The sequence below is a fragment of the Coturnix japonica genome, chromosome 5 (assembly GCF_054131305.1).
Source record: "Coturnix japonica strain WE chromosome 5, WE-NBRP24, whole genome shotgun sequence".
Lineage (NCBI taxonomy): Eukaryota > Metazoa > Chordata > Aves > Galliformes > Phasianidae > Coturnix > Coturnix japonica.
The window spans coordinates 39132777-39147186 of NC_140667.1; the positions used below are offsets into that span (position 1 = coordinate 39132777).

The 14410-nt window shown below is 36.9% G+C and overlaps 2 long non-coding RNA genes across 3 annotated transcripts in view; one reads left to right on the plus strand and one right to left on the minus strand.

Annotated features, from left to right (window-relative positions):
• LOC107315131 (uncharacterized) overlaps nt 1-14410 on the minus strand; it is a 67166-nt gene that overhangs the window by 45406 nt on the left and 7350 nt on the right. Inside the window, exon 2 of the long non-coding RNA XR_014946742.1 lies at nt 5615-5645. This is a non-coding gene — a long non-coding RNA (uncharacterized LOC107315131). The remainder of the gene's footprint in view (nt 1-5614; nt 5646-14410) is intronic.
• Nucleotides 1-14410, plus strand: part of LOC107315073 (uncharacterized) — a 45059-nt gene that overhangs the window by 9926 nt on the left and 20723 nt on the right. For both annotated transcript variants that reach the window (XR_001555785.3, XR_004307375.2), the window contains exon 3: nt 12186-12304. This is a non-coding gene — a long non-coding RNA (uncharacterized LOC107315073). The remainder of the gene's footprint in view (nt 1-12185; nt 12305-14410) is intronic.

Sequence of the window (14410 nt, forward strand, 5' to 3'; positions counted from 1 at the left end):
AGCTAGTGTGGTTAGTACTTGAGAGCTAGCATGATTACTAAGATTAGAAAAGATTCCACTGGGAAAAAAAATAAAAAATATATGTCTTTTGATCCTGTAGGATAATAGGCTGCACTCTTTGCAGACTACTGTCAAAAAGCAATCTTCAAGGGGTTAGCTGCAGCAAAAAATAGGTTTCTGTAAAATAGAAGTTAGGGAGAAAGTTGGAGTCTTTCGAATTCAATCAGTTCTCAAGGCATTCATCCCAATGGCATCCAAATACAAAGGTGTGAAGTGTGAAATAAAAAATGGTATAGAGTAGAATAGTTAGGCATTAAAAATGAGTAGAAGGTCACAGAGGGAGGCAGCTTTTTCTGGAACACATTAGCTTCAGTGACAAGTAAACCTTAAAAGTTCAAAAATCAAATCCATATAGACAATCCAAAGTTCAGTTATTTCTTTAAACTTTTGGACTGTACTCTTCTGTGGTATAACAAAACAGAGTGTGATTCTCTGTCATTTATGTGTTATGAATGACGGTAATGGAGAGCAGGCTTGGCCTTTTAATTTCTGTAGTATTACACAAGCAATTTGTCTGTCTCATCAGGCAGCAAATCTCCTGAGAAGAGACTTTCAACCAAAATATCCCTTTGGCTTGAAAACATGATAGAAATATCTGCCACTGGAAAGTATCGCTAATTTTATTTCCAGCTTTAGTTGGAACCAGGAAATTCGCTAAAGGCAGCAAAAATGGACCTTATCAGAGAAACACTTATTTATGTTGTTTTTATTTATTTATTTATTTATTTTTTAAAAAGCTTGTAGCTGGGAAGAAGACTCAGGCAGAACCATACTTTCTCTAAACCATTTTACTTTCTCATAAAGCTATAGTTTTCACCAAACACATCTAGATCCTGTCACCCTTTTTTATTATTATAACAGGAACACCAGGTTAGACATGCAACCATGCTGGAAGCAAAGAATGTTACTAATGCCAGAAGCTGAATGAGGGTAAACTGAACGGGGTCTGATTCAACAACCTCTTGCTACAGGGAAGCACAGAATGTCAGCTTTGCTGCATCCTTAGACCACAGTATCTGACTTTGTATTGTTTGCACAAGTGGCCTCAAGGCTGCAGATGAGACCAAGTTCACTGACTGGTCTCACTGAAGCATATTACCCAGTATTTGTGAGGACTGAAGCTCTAGAATGTCCATACACTGCAGGAGCATGCTTGGAAGCAGTTATCTAGAAGTTGAACAGGAACAGGTTCTGTCTGCTCAGTTCACTGCCTTTCACACATTTCAGTCTTTCTTGCAGCAGCCTCATGTGAATTCTGGATGAGTAGGAGAGTCTCCAAACCCTCCTCAGCCTCCAGTGCTCTGCCATATAGACACATGGGTTCTGAGGGAGCTGATTACCACAGGCATAAAACCTGCTTGAAGTTAAGCATATGCTTAATTGATTTCTTGAATTAAAAGTCATTTGGTCCCTCTAACATTGATTAGAACCCCATTCTTGCAGCATACACTGACTCATGGCATTGGCTTCATGGAGCTTTTTGAAGAATCAGTACTAATTCCTCACATTTCAGAAATGTTTAGGTAGATGAGTGTGGAGATCAATCAACATACTCCCTTTGCCATTATAAATCTTAGCTGGTATCAACATCTAGTGCCAGAAGATCTGAAATAAAATATTTCACTTCCCAAAATAAATGTGAGTGCCTTTGAGAGGAGAGGTCAAGTGTGGTGGGGTGCTTATTGTATGTGCATGTACATAAATCACTGATGGCTAGATTACTTTCCTATACTGATCTAATCATACTTTCCTAGCAGGTAGATTATCTAAGAAAATAATCACTAAATTAACTTGAGGACACCAGCTTCCCAAAAAGATTAATGATACATAATTTACTTTATGAAAGAAGCAAGCTTCCAATAAATTAGAAAATGCACAGCACCATCAAAGCAAATTGTTAAGTATCTCCAGCATTCACCTTATTGAGCATTTGACAAATGGATTTCACATTCTTTCAATCACACTGGAAGTATTTTCTTGTCACCCACCCTGCTGAATAAACAAATGCCTGCTAACTTCTAAGCATGCTACTTAAAATTAATGCAATTCAGGGACAAAGCATTTGCGTTCACACATATATATGTGCATACCCAATGAGAGATTTAAAAGAAGTCTTAATTTGGGAATTCATAGTTACTTGTCATAATTCTCACTGAGAGACAAGATAACATTCATATAGTCCACAATTGTTCCATGATTTTTGCGTCATAAAACACACCAAAAAAGTATGACCAAAATTATCTCACTTCCACCTCTTCTCAGTGTTTTTTGCCTCTAGCATCCACAGTAGTTACATTTTTGCTTTTTAGACTTGATTACTTAGTTCCAGGAGATTAAATGTTACTGATTAAACACCACTGTTGCAAGAGGGAAGGGGTAAACACAGACTATAATTAACACTGTTTCTGAAATATATATCAAATATTAAGCCTTCACTAATGCAACTTGCCTGCAGACAAAAAGTGAGTCAGTTACAGAAGAGCAGAACATTGTGGTGTTAAGTTCAAAGGTTCAGGCAATGCAGTGGACACTGAGTGCAGCAGTCTCATGAAGGAGGGATGGGGCTGGATGAATTACAGAGTCCTGACATTGGAAAAGAAAACAGTAAGTCTATACTGGTTCCCCAGACCTAGGAAATAAGTACCTGCTTCACTTTTGTATTGAGCCAGCACTGTAATAGGTATCAAATAAGGAGTGGAGGATTGAGTAGAAGACTCATATGATCCCATTTGGAATTTTAGGAAGAGACTGAAAACAGTCAAAGCCAAATAACACTGAATCCATGGCACAAACATTAGAAAATGGCTGATAAAACAAGTGACTTGCTGGGGAACTGAGACACATATGTCATACAAGCTGTACATACAGTTCAGTTTGTGTGGTATTTTCCACTGTCTGGCATATTTTGCAAACAAGTAAGCTTTAGCAATACATCTGTAAAATTCAGAGATACTGCAACTCAACAAGGAAGCACTGAAAGAAATTTGAAACCAGGATGCACAGTAAAACACATTCCTCTGTAACAGCCACCACATACACAGAGTCGGTCTACTTTTCTGGGTGCTTTGGTTTGATATAAAGAGAAATAAGCATTTTTACAAAAAGAAAAAAGAAAAAAAAAAGTTACTATGAAAAAAAAATATGGAATTTGTATACACTGGTAACACATCACTGATTCACTATTGTGGAAATAACATACAAGCAAAAAGTTCCACATCCTTTGTGGATGGCAAAGAGCTTTGGCATATTACCCAGCCTCGTATAGAACACCCATTTTGAGAAATATTAGCATATGTTTGCATAGAAAGGCTATTACAATCTGCAAAATTTTTCTGACTATAATCATTACAGGCAGTGTTTTCATTTGCCAAAGGCCAATTGCAAAGAGGCTGCAAAGAGGAAGGCACAGAAAAAGTCACACTGCAGGGAGGGAAGGAGAAAAGAAAAAACAGGATGTTTTTCATCACCACGTCTGAATGAGCGAAGAGTGCAATTGCACACATTCAGACAGATTCAATCAGCACACTGTGTACTTTCACAACCAATACCCTTCTGAGTTAAGATACTAGCAGAAATGATGTCTTCTTTATTTCTCAACATGTTTCCCAGTTCTGTGGATAGCAGCTGTATGCTAAATCAGATTTAAGCCTAGGTCTAGAATTGCCCTTCTTGGATGGTGGTTTCCATGACACAATGGGTTTCACATCTGTCTTACAACATGCTCTAATCTGAAAGCCGTCAAAACACCAGAAAAAAAGAATTAAAAAAAAAAAAAAAGAAGAAGAAAAGGAGAAAGAAAGAAAGAAAGAAAGAAAGAAAGAAAGAAAGAAAGAAAGAAAGAAAGAAAGAAAGAAAGAAAGAAAGAAAGAAAGAAAGAAAGAAAGAAAGAAAGAAAGAAAGAAAGAAAGAAAGAAAGAAAGAAAGAAAGAAAGAAAGAAAGAAAGAAAGAAAGAAAGAAAGAAAGAGAAAATGGAAAGGGATTGTGACAATGTGAAAAAAGTGCATCTTCCTCTACTTAGCCTGTAAGTCATTGTGACAGTCACAGTGCTTAGACAGATTCTGATCTGAACAAGAATATCACATTGCAAATGGACAGTCTTCTTTCATTGCATATACTTTTCTCCAAAGCCACTGATGAAGAGGTGACATCTAGCAGTACTAAAATGGAAATTGGAGGCTCAGTGGCATGCTAACCACATATTCTTATGCTCTATATACCTTTCAAAGTGCAATAGGCAATGACAGTATGAAATAAGAGCAGTCAGACCCATTTCTCACACAGACTTCTGAAGCAGAGCAATCTACAGACACAGAAATTGCACAAGAGGCCAGTAGATACTGGAGTACAGCTGTTACTTTATGAAGGGGCTGACAATGTCACACTCCAGGAGTGCAAAGCTCAGGGGGTACTTGATGACACCAGAGTCCGAAAGGGCCATTTGAGACATAATGACTGAAAAATACAGCTGTGCTATACACAATAAAATGGCTGTACTGACAGTGACCCTGGAGTACAAAACCAGAAGCTGGGCAGGGGGACTCAAATATTAGTCTCGCTACTGAGCGCTACTTTGTATGCCATATCAGCCACTTTATGCATAAAACTGATCTCTTGATGAACCTGAGTAGCATAGATATGGATTAATGGATCAAATCAGATGGCAATACTCAGCCTAGAATCAGTGTCTCTTCAACTTCCCAGAAACACCTTTATTCATCAGTTGTTGTTGTGTGTAGTGTTTTGTTTTTAAAAGCTGATCCTGACCACTTGGAAGAAAGTAGAAATGTTGAAACATTTATTTCTCACAGTAGTGAGAAGCCTTGCATAAGAAACAAGATAAATAAGCCAAAAAGACAAAAGATGAGTCAAGTGTGGTTCTGCCAAAAGCCTGCACGGTTCCATTACCTTCTGTGGGTGCATCTGCTGATTCACTTTTTAACACTGGGTGACTTCTTCAAGACCGTATATATGGATATACAGACTAAGTTAAATGTAATACTATAAAAATAATAGTTTAAGTAGTTATGTACTTCAGGTCCTCCCCTGAGGAGCCACAAATTTTACTGTATATCCATTGACTTAATCACCACTTGGCACTTCCAGAAGGCTTTCCATCTCTAAATATTCACAGGACAGTGAACAGATTTACATGCCCATACCTCTAAAAATGCAGGAGATTCAGAACTGAGAACTCTCTGGACCAAGTAGTAACTTTCTGCCAGCTTTGTCTCTCTATGTATCATGTATTATCTCTGCTGTGAGCAGCAATAAGCAGTCTTTCTTATTACCCTTGCAATGTTCACATAATTAAGTTGTTCTAAAATTCTAGACTATAACAGCTTATAGACTAGATGAAATTGTTCTGACAATTCAGAAATGCTTATTCTCACTAACCAGTTTATAGAAAGAGACACCTCTGAATTGTAAATGCAAAAACACCCTGCCTAATTCATTAGAAGTTGCGATAACTGAATATCTTAATTGAACTTCTCAAAGTCAGAAGCCATAGGAAATCTTTAGGAGTATATTTATCATCACAGAGAAAGAGGTTACCTGAGGAAGAATGGAGTTCAAGGCAGGAATTCTACTGAGGAAAGAAAAGGTACATTATTCTCATGAGTTATGACAATTATTCTTTTCTCTCTGACAAATGGATCTAATAGAGAATATTTAAAGCTCACCAGAAATCTCAGGTAGTTATGAAATTCATATCAGTTTTCACATGTGGTAGCTAATAATTTCTTTTCTTTACAAATCAGTTGTTTCAGTATTAAGTAGAATTTCAGGTTAGTGGGGCAAATATAGCTGTTAAATTTTCCAGGGGTGGCTTAAAACTTAAGTGTGTAAACACACATTCATATCTATTATTCATTGAGTAACGTATATTTTAGCCACCTTGTTGAAGATGGGCCTTCACTAAGTATATAAGTTTGGAAGTAGCCCCCTGTCCTGCTTAAGGAGCAAAAATGTCTCCCCATGGTAAGTGGATTTTTGTTAGGAGCAAGGATACAAGACACTTTCAGATCCTTTCCTCAGTTTTTCTCTTTGCTATTCATTCAATAGAAGGTTGGAGAGGGCAAGAGCATTATTTTACAAATAACAAACTTTGGAGAATTTTAGGGCAAGCTAAGTCCAAGTTGCACATTTAAAATACACCATTAAATACAGCACAGGGGGAAAACAGAATATTGCATTTCCAACTTTTTTGTGGGGAAAAAAAAAAAAAAAAAAAGCTACACAACACAAAAATTTAATGATTAATGAAAAAGATAGATTGTCTTTCAAAAGCTTCTCTGAATACCAAATCACAAATGACCCTTGAAGATTCTGCCTAGTGGTAATTCATCTCATTTCACCATTAGTGTATATCATTACTTTTTTATATATATAAAAATTGTGCTGATCTACAGATTGTTTCCCTGGGGGTGGTTCAGATCCCCTAAAGCAACAATAATCAGCCAGAGAACAACTGCTCTGTTTGCTCCACTCCTTGCTGTCCTCTGCTAATCCCCAGGAGGGATGCAGCAATGAGATCGAGTTTGCTAGCCTCTCCCCAGTTCCCAACAGAACTGTAGACATCTAACTCTTCCTAGGATCTATCCTCAATTTTAAAACAACAGATTTAGAAGTGGAAACATTCTTGAGATTTTACAGTCTATTAAGTGATACCTCTTTTTCTTCAAACCAAAGGCATAGAAGGATAGCTGAAAAGACTAAGGAAATGATTTTATGTTTAATATAAAACTAAAATGACCAGGCACTTTGAAGGAGTGTTTTTCAATCAGCTTTCTCTTATGTAAGTCACCTTCAGTATAATCTTTCCTTCCATGCAAATCAAAATACTTTTTGGATAAAGTGAGTCCAAGAAAATAAAAATAAAAATAAATTAAAAAAAAAATCATTGTTTTACTTTAGCGCAGGATTAATCAAGAAAAGCTGAGATATAATACAAAGAAAAGATAACAGTATTCTACTGTAAGCTCGCGTGCCATCTACTTTCAGCAGGCAGCTAACACTGTCACATCTCAAGGAGGGGAACAATACAGGGAGACATTAAACAGTACTGGAGATATGTATATACCAAATATAAAAGAGAAGAGAGACACCCAGTTATAGAAGTAGATTCATAAGTAGGACATTAGTCATTGTTACAGTATCCAACATCTTTAAGCACTTGTTTATTTTAGTATTGAAAACAAAGATCCTTATGCAGTGTGGTGAAGATAGGGGTGACAATTAGAGAGGAAGAATGAAGTCTGTGATTTGCACTTTCATCCACATAATAGAGCTCACACCACTTTTTATATTCTGAAAACTGTGATTCAGAATTGAAGGAAATGAAACATTTGAAACACCTGTGATGATGTGTGCTAGCAGTTATTATATAATCCAAGCCTTTAGCTAGTACTTGAAACCACTCCTACCAACTTCAAAAACAAGAAACTTTCCTCCAGCCTCCCCAACTTGTTTGGTTTTTGTACTGCAGAGAAAGAATGCTAGTGTGTTGAAATGTCCCCCTTTAGGGAAAATATGAGCATGTCATGAGAGGGTGTAGGTAGAAATATCTCTCAGTATTCCTTCTGTAAAATCATAAAATAGCCTTTCATGGTAGATAAGGAAAATTAGAATTCATAAGCAATAAATAAGAAAAGTAATAGAATTATCAGCATTTTACAGTTCTACAACTTAGCTGCATTAAACTGAAAATGTTTATTTTAGAGCTGGAGGTAAATGTATCCAAGGCCAAAAATATTAGTTCATAAAGGTTGACAGTACTCCCAAGCTCTCATCTACAATGTTGATTTCTCTAATGGTGCTGTATCTTTGATAAAAACATATCCATGAAAAAAAATTAATCTTCTATCATCATGCTGATCTGTATTATGCATGTCACTGATGCTGCTCTGCCCAGTTTCATACTAAAGATATACTTTCATAGCTTCAGCTTTTATAGGTTATCAAATCTATTTATTTTCAGAGCAGGGTTTACTTTTGCAGACTCATTAGCATCATTTTATTATTTTATTACTAATCTTTGTGCTCCCATATTATCTTACATAAGAGACATAAAATGTATCTTACAGATATAAAATGAGGCATATAGGAAGAGATAGAATAAACATTTATTCCAGAGATATATGCTTTACTTTTTGTAAAGTGTCTTAAGTTAAATTCTTCTCAGCAAGAGCAAATTCAACAAAGTTTGGATCCATGAGTTTCTCATATTGGAGGAATACTTTAGAAAACCTAGAAATAGAACTTGCATTTCTTACCTTTCAGACATGCTGTTAACAAGGTTGCAATATCTTACATTTAATGTAATTAAATCTTGATAACCCCTGCAATTTCAACTTGGCAAGGTATCCATCTATTCACAGCTTATTTGTGCCTCTCCAGGAAAGAAAATAGAATCTCAGATCTATAATTATCCACAATGGCCTATATCACATAACACCTGAGAGGCTACAACAGAATCTCTGTCTTGGAAGTATTGACATCCCATAGCGGACATTGTTGCTTCTCAGAAAGCCATGCATTTCACATGTAACTGGCTTACAATCTTTATTGTCTCTTTATTGCTAATCATGATATGAAAACATTGTGTATTAAGGGAACAAATAAGCTGCTTCTGAAGGAGTATCTGGGCACCAAAATGAATTCTGCCTCCTTGGTATCCAGTCCCCTTAATACTTCTTGCTCAGCTGCCCTCAGTTTCAAACACTTTGAGATTAATCATTCACCTACTTAAAATTATATATTTTCATTCAGTAAGGATTCTTTATTTTAAGAAAATAGTATATATTCTGGATAATGCACCAGGCTGTTATTCTCAAACAAATATCTCCATATGAAGGACATAAGATGTAAAAATTTTTGATAATGAAGAGTAAAACTAAATGAAGCAATTAAGATAGATTTTTTCAGACTCCTTTCCACAGAAGCACAGAATCTTACCCATTAACACCTGCAAGGTGCAATATTTTCTGACTGATCTAGTGTGATCATTCAGTGACATATTGCATCTTTTCTGAACTTCAGGAGACAGACTCTCAGCTTTAGGAGAGTTGGCAGCTAGGCGGGAAGAGGTTCATTAACAACCAGTTAACTTTAGATGGTTAATATGCTCAGCAAGATCAAGCCCGGACACTTCCCAGACATTTGTTCTAAAACATAAACCACAAATGCTCTGGCAATTATCTGATTCTACCAAACAAACACTAGAATATGCAAGCTCATTGTTCTCTACACACTCTCTTATTTCTGGTCCTGCTGACTATCCTTTTTTCTTTTCCTTTTTCTTTTTTTCTTTTTTTTTTTTTTTTTTTTGACTGCTATTAGGCCACATCTTATGTCTCAAATATTAACTTTCACGTGTTTCCTCCTCTGGTATTTTTTCTCTTTTTTCTTCCTTTCCAGTCTTTGCTCATTTAAATCCTTCCTGCTTTGCACAACCTTTAAAGTAGCTGCTTCCTTCACACTAATTTACCAGCCTATTCCTGACATCTCTAAAACCCATTCTCTCCACCATTTTATTTATAAATTTCCTTTCCCTGAAACACTGACTGCTAGCCCAACTGTAACCTAACTAATGCTCAAGAAGGAAGTATTTTCTTTTAAAACTGAATAATGTTCCTCTTATATCTCTCTCTGAGTTTTACTCTGTCTGGACATGAAAAAAAAAAAAAAAATTCTTATGCAAGTATTTAATAATCTTTCTACTTAGAACAACTTCTAACATGATGGACAGTTCCATATTATTAAGCCACTCTTCAGCAGGACCATCAACACTGCTTCCTTCCAGAATCATCTCTCTTTTCCTCATGCATTCCAAGCCTCTTTCTCTTTCTGTCCTTCTTTCTTCCAGTGGTACACTAGGTATTCCATTGATTCAAATCTTAGTAGCATTTCTGAATATTTATTGTCAAATTGCTTATCTGTTCTCTTTCTTGGTTTTTACAATTGAATTTCCTGAAATTCCCAAAGGATCTGTAATACTACCTGTGACAAGTTTTGGGACAGAATTATTTTGTTAATCACACCTCCTTTTATCTGGATGACTTGAATCATATAGGTCAGAATAGAAAGAATCTCAGATTCCTATATAACTTATAAACATTATCTTTGTACTGCTACCAAAAACCAGGGTTTCAACAGTCATTAGTCCTTTTCCTTCCAGGGCAATCACTTTGAAACTTTTAATGCTTATTCGGCATGGTTACACAAGGCTTTGAGTTAAGCAGTAGAAAATCATTCTTCCCCAAAGCAATTTCCAACACTGCAACTACAGAGACTGTTTTGATTGACAGATTTCCATAGTTTATCAGGCCCTTTGTTAAATATTTCTGGGCTGCTCCTGTCTACATAAGACAGGCACTAGCCATTGCATTGCTTTTCTTTTACTGCCCGGTCTCCATTCTCTGGGTATCTTTAATTACTTTCCTGTCTACACTATCCATCTAACCTTATGGTATTAACCTTATGTTCATTTATGCCTGAACAAGGATATCTTCATACCGACTCTGCTGCATGCTGTGATATGCATATTGCAGGCTTTTTCTCTTCATTTCTATCACAGCCTTGATGTGAGGCTTGATTCTGAACTTCTAGCTGCTGCAAATATGCCACTGAAATTCTGAGTGTCATTCCATTGTTTTCTGATAGCTTGCATGTGCTCTCATCCAAACTACTGAGCTTTCTTCTACTGCTCTCATCAAGTCTTACCTCCCCGTCATTGTCTATGAATTTTCCTTTACAAAAATTCCACTTTGAAAAGTGTGAATTCTGGAGGACAAGCAGCTTGGAAATAGTTCCAGCAGATTTTCCATTGTAAAAAGACAATCAATGAAAACCAGTTTGCCATTGGAGTAGTATAGTGCCACAATGAAACTTTTAGCAAGAAAAGATCCTGTAGATTCAGAATGGAACTTCTATTAAAAACCACCTAAGCAGAGAGGCTCCTTGTATGGCCAGTTATTCAAAATTTTCAAGACCTTCTACTTTCTGATTTCTTAAATCTTCAAATTTTCATAGATTCCTAAGACTCTCCACACACATCCAACCAAATTAACTACATTTTGAGGGGAGTGAATACCCAGTTTCTAACTAAGTTAGCAGAGTTGTGTTCTCCCTGTTTCCCTGATACCAAACATCAGCAGTGATGCAAAGGTATTCTGCTACTCAGTAGCTTTCTGAATTTCTCTGCCTATTTATTTTGTCACCTGAGATTTTAATGAAATGCTTTTCATTTCCTACGCTTATAGTTCTGTCTTTTTCAGTACCTTGTAACTTATTTCTTAACTCAGTGAAGTGTTTTACTGTTCTCTTTGTGTAACAGATGTAGTCCTAAACACAAGATCATTGTACATGCTTTCAGTGGGGCAATATTCCTAATAGAATAGCAACCAGCACACTGAGACAAATTTGAAGTTTTTCTTTACCTCACTGTAAACAGACTTTCACTACACTAAATAAAAATACCACTGCACACAGACTGCAGGAAAATACACAATACTAATAAGTACTTTTAACTTTCAGGGAGATTCCTGCAGGGCTCTGGCTTTGGCAAGTGAAAGATTTCAGCCGGTACATCTTATTACATGGGTGGTCGAGTTATTGAACTTTATTGACAAAGGGCTGGATTTTCCAGCGAGATGGAGCTTCATTAAAATTCTGCAGAGACTGAAAATTCAATAATCTCTCTCACAAAGCACTGCATGAGTAGGGCTGATTAGGCAATTTCTCTCTTATTCCATTTCTTTTGCTAAAAGCATTGTTACTTCTTGTTGGTACAAAAAGACAATCATTAAATGAGCATTCGCTATAGTTGATTAAGCAGAAAGTTTTAAAGGTGCATTGGCTCTCTTTCTCAAGGCTTAATTGAGGCCTTAAAAAAAGTTGCAGTAACAACGACACTCAATCATTCTAGGCTCAATTATTTAAAGTTTGGATTGGATTAATTCATTTGTAGTTTTTATTTCTTTTTTTTTTTTCTTTCTTTCTTTTTTTTTTTTTTTTTTGTTCTTTTAAACACTGTTTTCATTGCTACTTGTACGTTTGAAAACAGTTCTGCTTGGCGCTGGAGAAAGTGTGTAAATTACATTCAGTTTAATTCTTTTCCCTCTAGGTCACAGCTTTTGTGATCCCACCAAGTTTCAGATGAAGAGACCCAGAAGAACAGAACTGCAGGATCAGACTGAAGATTCATCAAGCTGATTATCTGACTTCTGGCAGTAGCATAAGCAGGTAAAGAAGCAGCAGAGCAGGCTCACTATTACACCTCCCCAGGAAAGTTATTGGCTTCAACAATCAAGAAGCTTAGGGACTTCTTGACACAGAGGGTTATATCCTTTTGTTTAACAGCTGTTAGTGGATTTTTCTTCTGTGCCTTTCTTTATTAGGATTTTTCCCCAACAAAATGGTGTCCTGTAACTTTCAGCTATATTTTCCAGTAAGTAAAGCCAGCTTAGAGATTAGGAGACCCTATATATCTTAAGGGCCTGTTCACAGTAATAACAGCTGCAATATTATGCCCTTGATCTGAGAATTGAGGGAGGGGACGTTATTGGTGCTTCTCTTATGCAAAGAAAGATGAAAAAGGCCCAAACTAAAAAACTAAACCCTAGAAAAGAATTATAGGATTGAATTTCTGATAGTTCCTATTGCCCTATTTGTTTGCTCTTGAGAAGTTCGATATTATTGCTGTTATTTTTCCTAAGGCAGTTCGGCTGCACCTCAAGCATAAAGATATTTAAGACCATAACAAATATAGCTATTTGGTTAATAGAATTAGTTATCTAACCTGGTCTGTGTCCTTAAGCTGTTTGATCCTCAAAAATAAAATAAGGAAGCTGCAGTATTATTCAGTATTTTCTACTGTGATATTTTTGGAGCACAGATCAATCCACATTTATTCTGATTGTACAGGAAAATATGAAATACCAGACTCCTGATTTCAGCTGTAATAACCCTCTGCTCAAATGAACTCTCATCAACCTCAGTGAAGTTTTGCCTACATTAGCACTGCCAAAAACAAAATGTCTTCTGAGCATGGTCTGGGATAGGTATAGATATCTAAATCTGTACATTAAGTCAAAGAATCACAAAGCTTGGAAAACACCTCCAAGATCATCCAGTCCAACCATCCACTTATCACTAATATTTCCCACTAAGCTATGTCCCTCAGTACAACATCTAACTGTTTCTTGAACACCTCCAGGGATGGTAATTTCACCACCTCCCTGGGCAGCCCATTCCACTGTCTGACCACTCTCTTGGAGTTTTTCCTGAAGTCCAACCCAAATCTCCTCTGGCATGACTTGAGGCCATTCCCTCTAGTTGTATAGCTAGTTATATGGGAATAGAGGTTGACTCCCACCTCACCACAACCTCCCTATAGGTAGTTGCAGAGAGCAATAAAGTCACACCCAAGCTGTCTCTTCTCCAGGCTAAACAATCCCAGCTCCCTCAGCTGCTCCTGATAGGGAATGTATCAGAGAAAAAAACAGTGTGAAACCTACACATCACAGCTTCTCTCACCTTTTGATCACCACATTGTTTGAGATATTCTTTTTTCCAATTAAATGCACTCAGAAAATATTCAAAAAATCATTATACTGAGAGATGTAGGCCGGGAGAGCAGACATCTAAGCTGAGATGTCTGAATGCAGAATGATCAGATAAAGAGCAGATAAGGTGATCAGATAAAGGTGACAGTGGGACCCAGTAATGTGCCAGAGAACAGATGCTGAACAGGGAGGGGAGAGCTGTTCCCAGTGTCCTACATAGATGAGCAGGAAGGCTCAGCTGACCTTTCCACACTTAGTCCCTGTGGAAACCAAAAACACCAACCCTCAGATCACATCCTTGGAGGCAAATAGTTTCAAATCTGAGCACATCTTTTAGAGGCCTCTACTTCTTACAGCCTGGAGAACCAAGCTCTCAAGAAATCTTTTCTAGCAACTTGAGAGATTTTCCAGTGCAGGACTGGACAGTTATTCCCATGGCTATCTAAAAGATTTTTTTGCAAAACGATTTTCAACACAACTGCTATATCACAAGGGTCTTATAATTGCTTATACTGTTAAGCTGTTTCTTTGGCAGATCTCTGAAAGAAAAAAATTGCTGGCAGTGTTCACAAGCCTGCACAAGGGGGCAGGAGAAGCTAACAGTTTCAGCAGCAAAGGCTGTTACAGAAGTAGCAATGGACAGAAGTGACTTGCTCTCCTGGTCCCTCTGGTTCCTTACTACTCTCTGAAGACAGACTTTCCTGCTAGTCTATTTTGTAACAGAGACTGGAAAATAAATGTGACTTGCAATAAAACTTATGTCAACAAAGGTCTGCAGATTTGA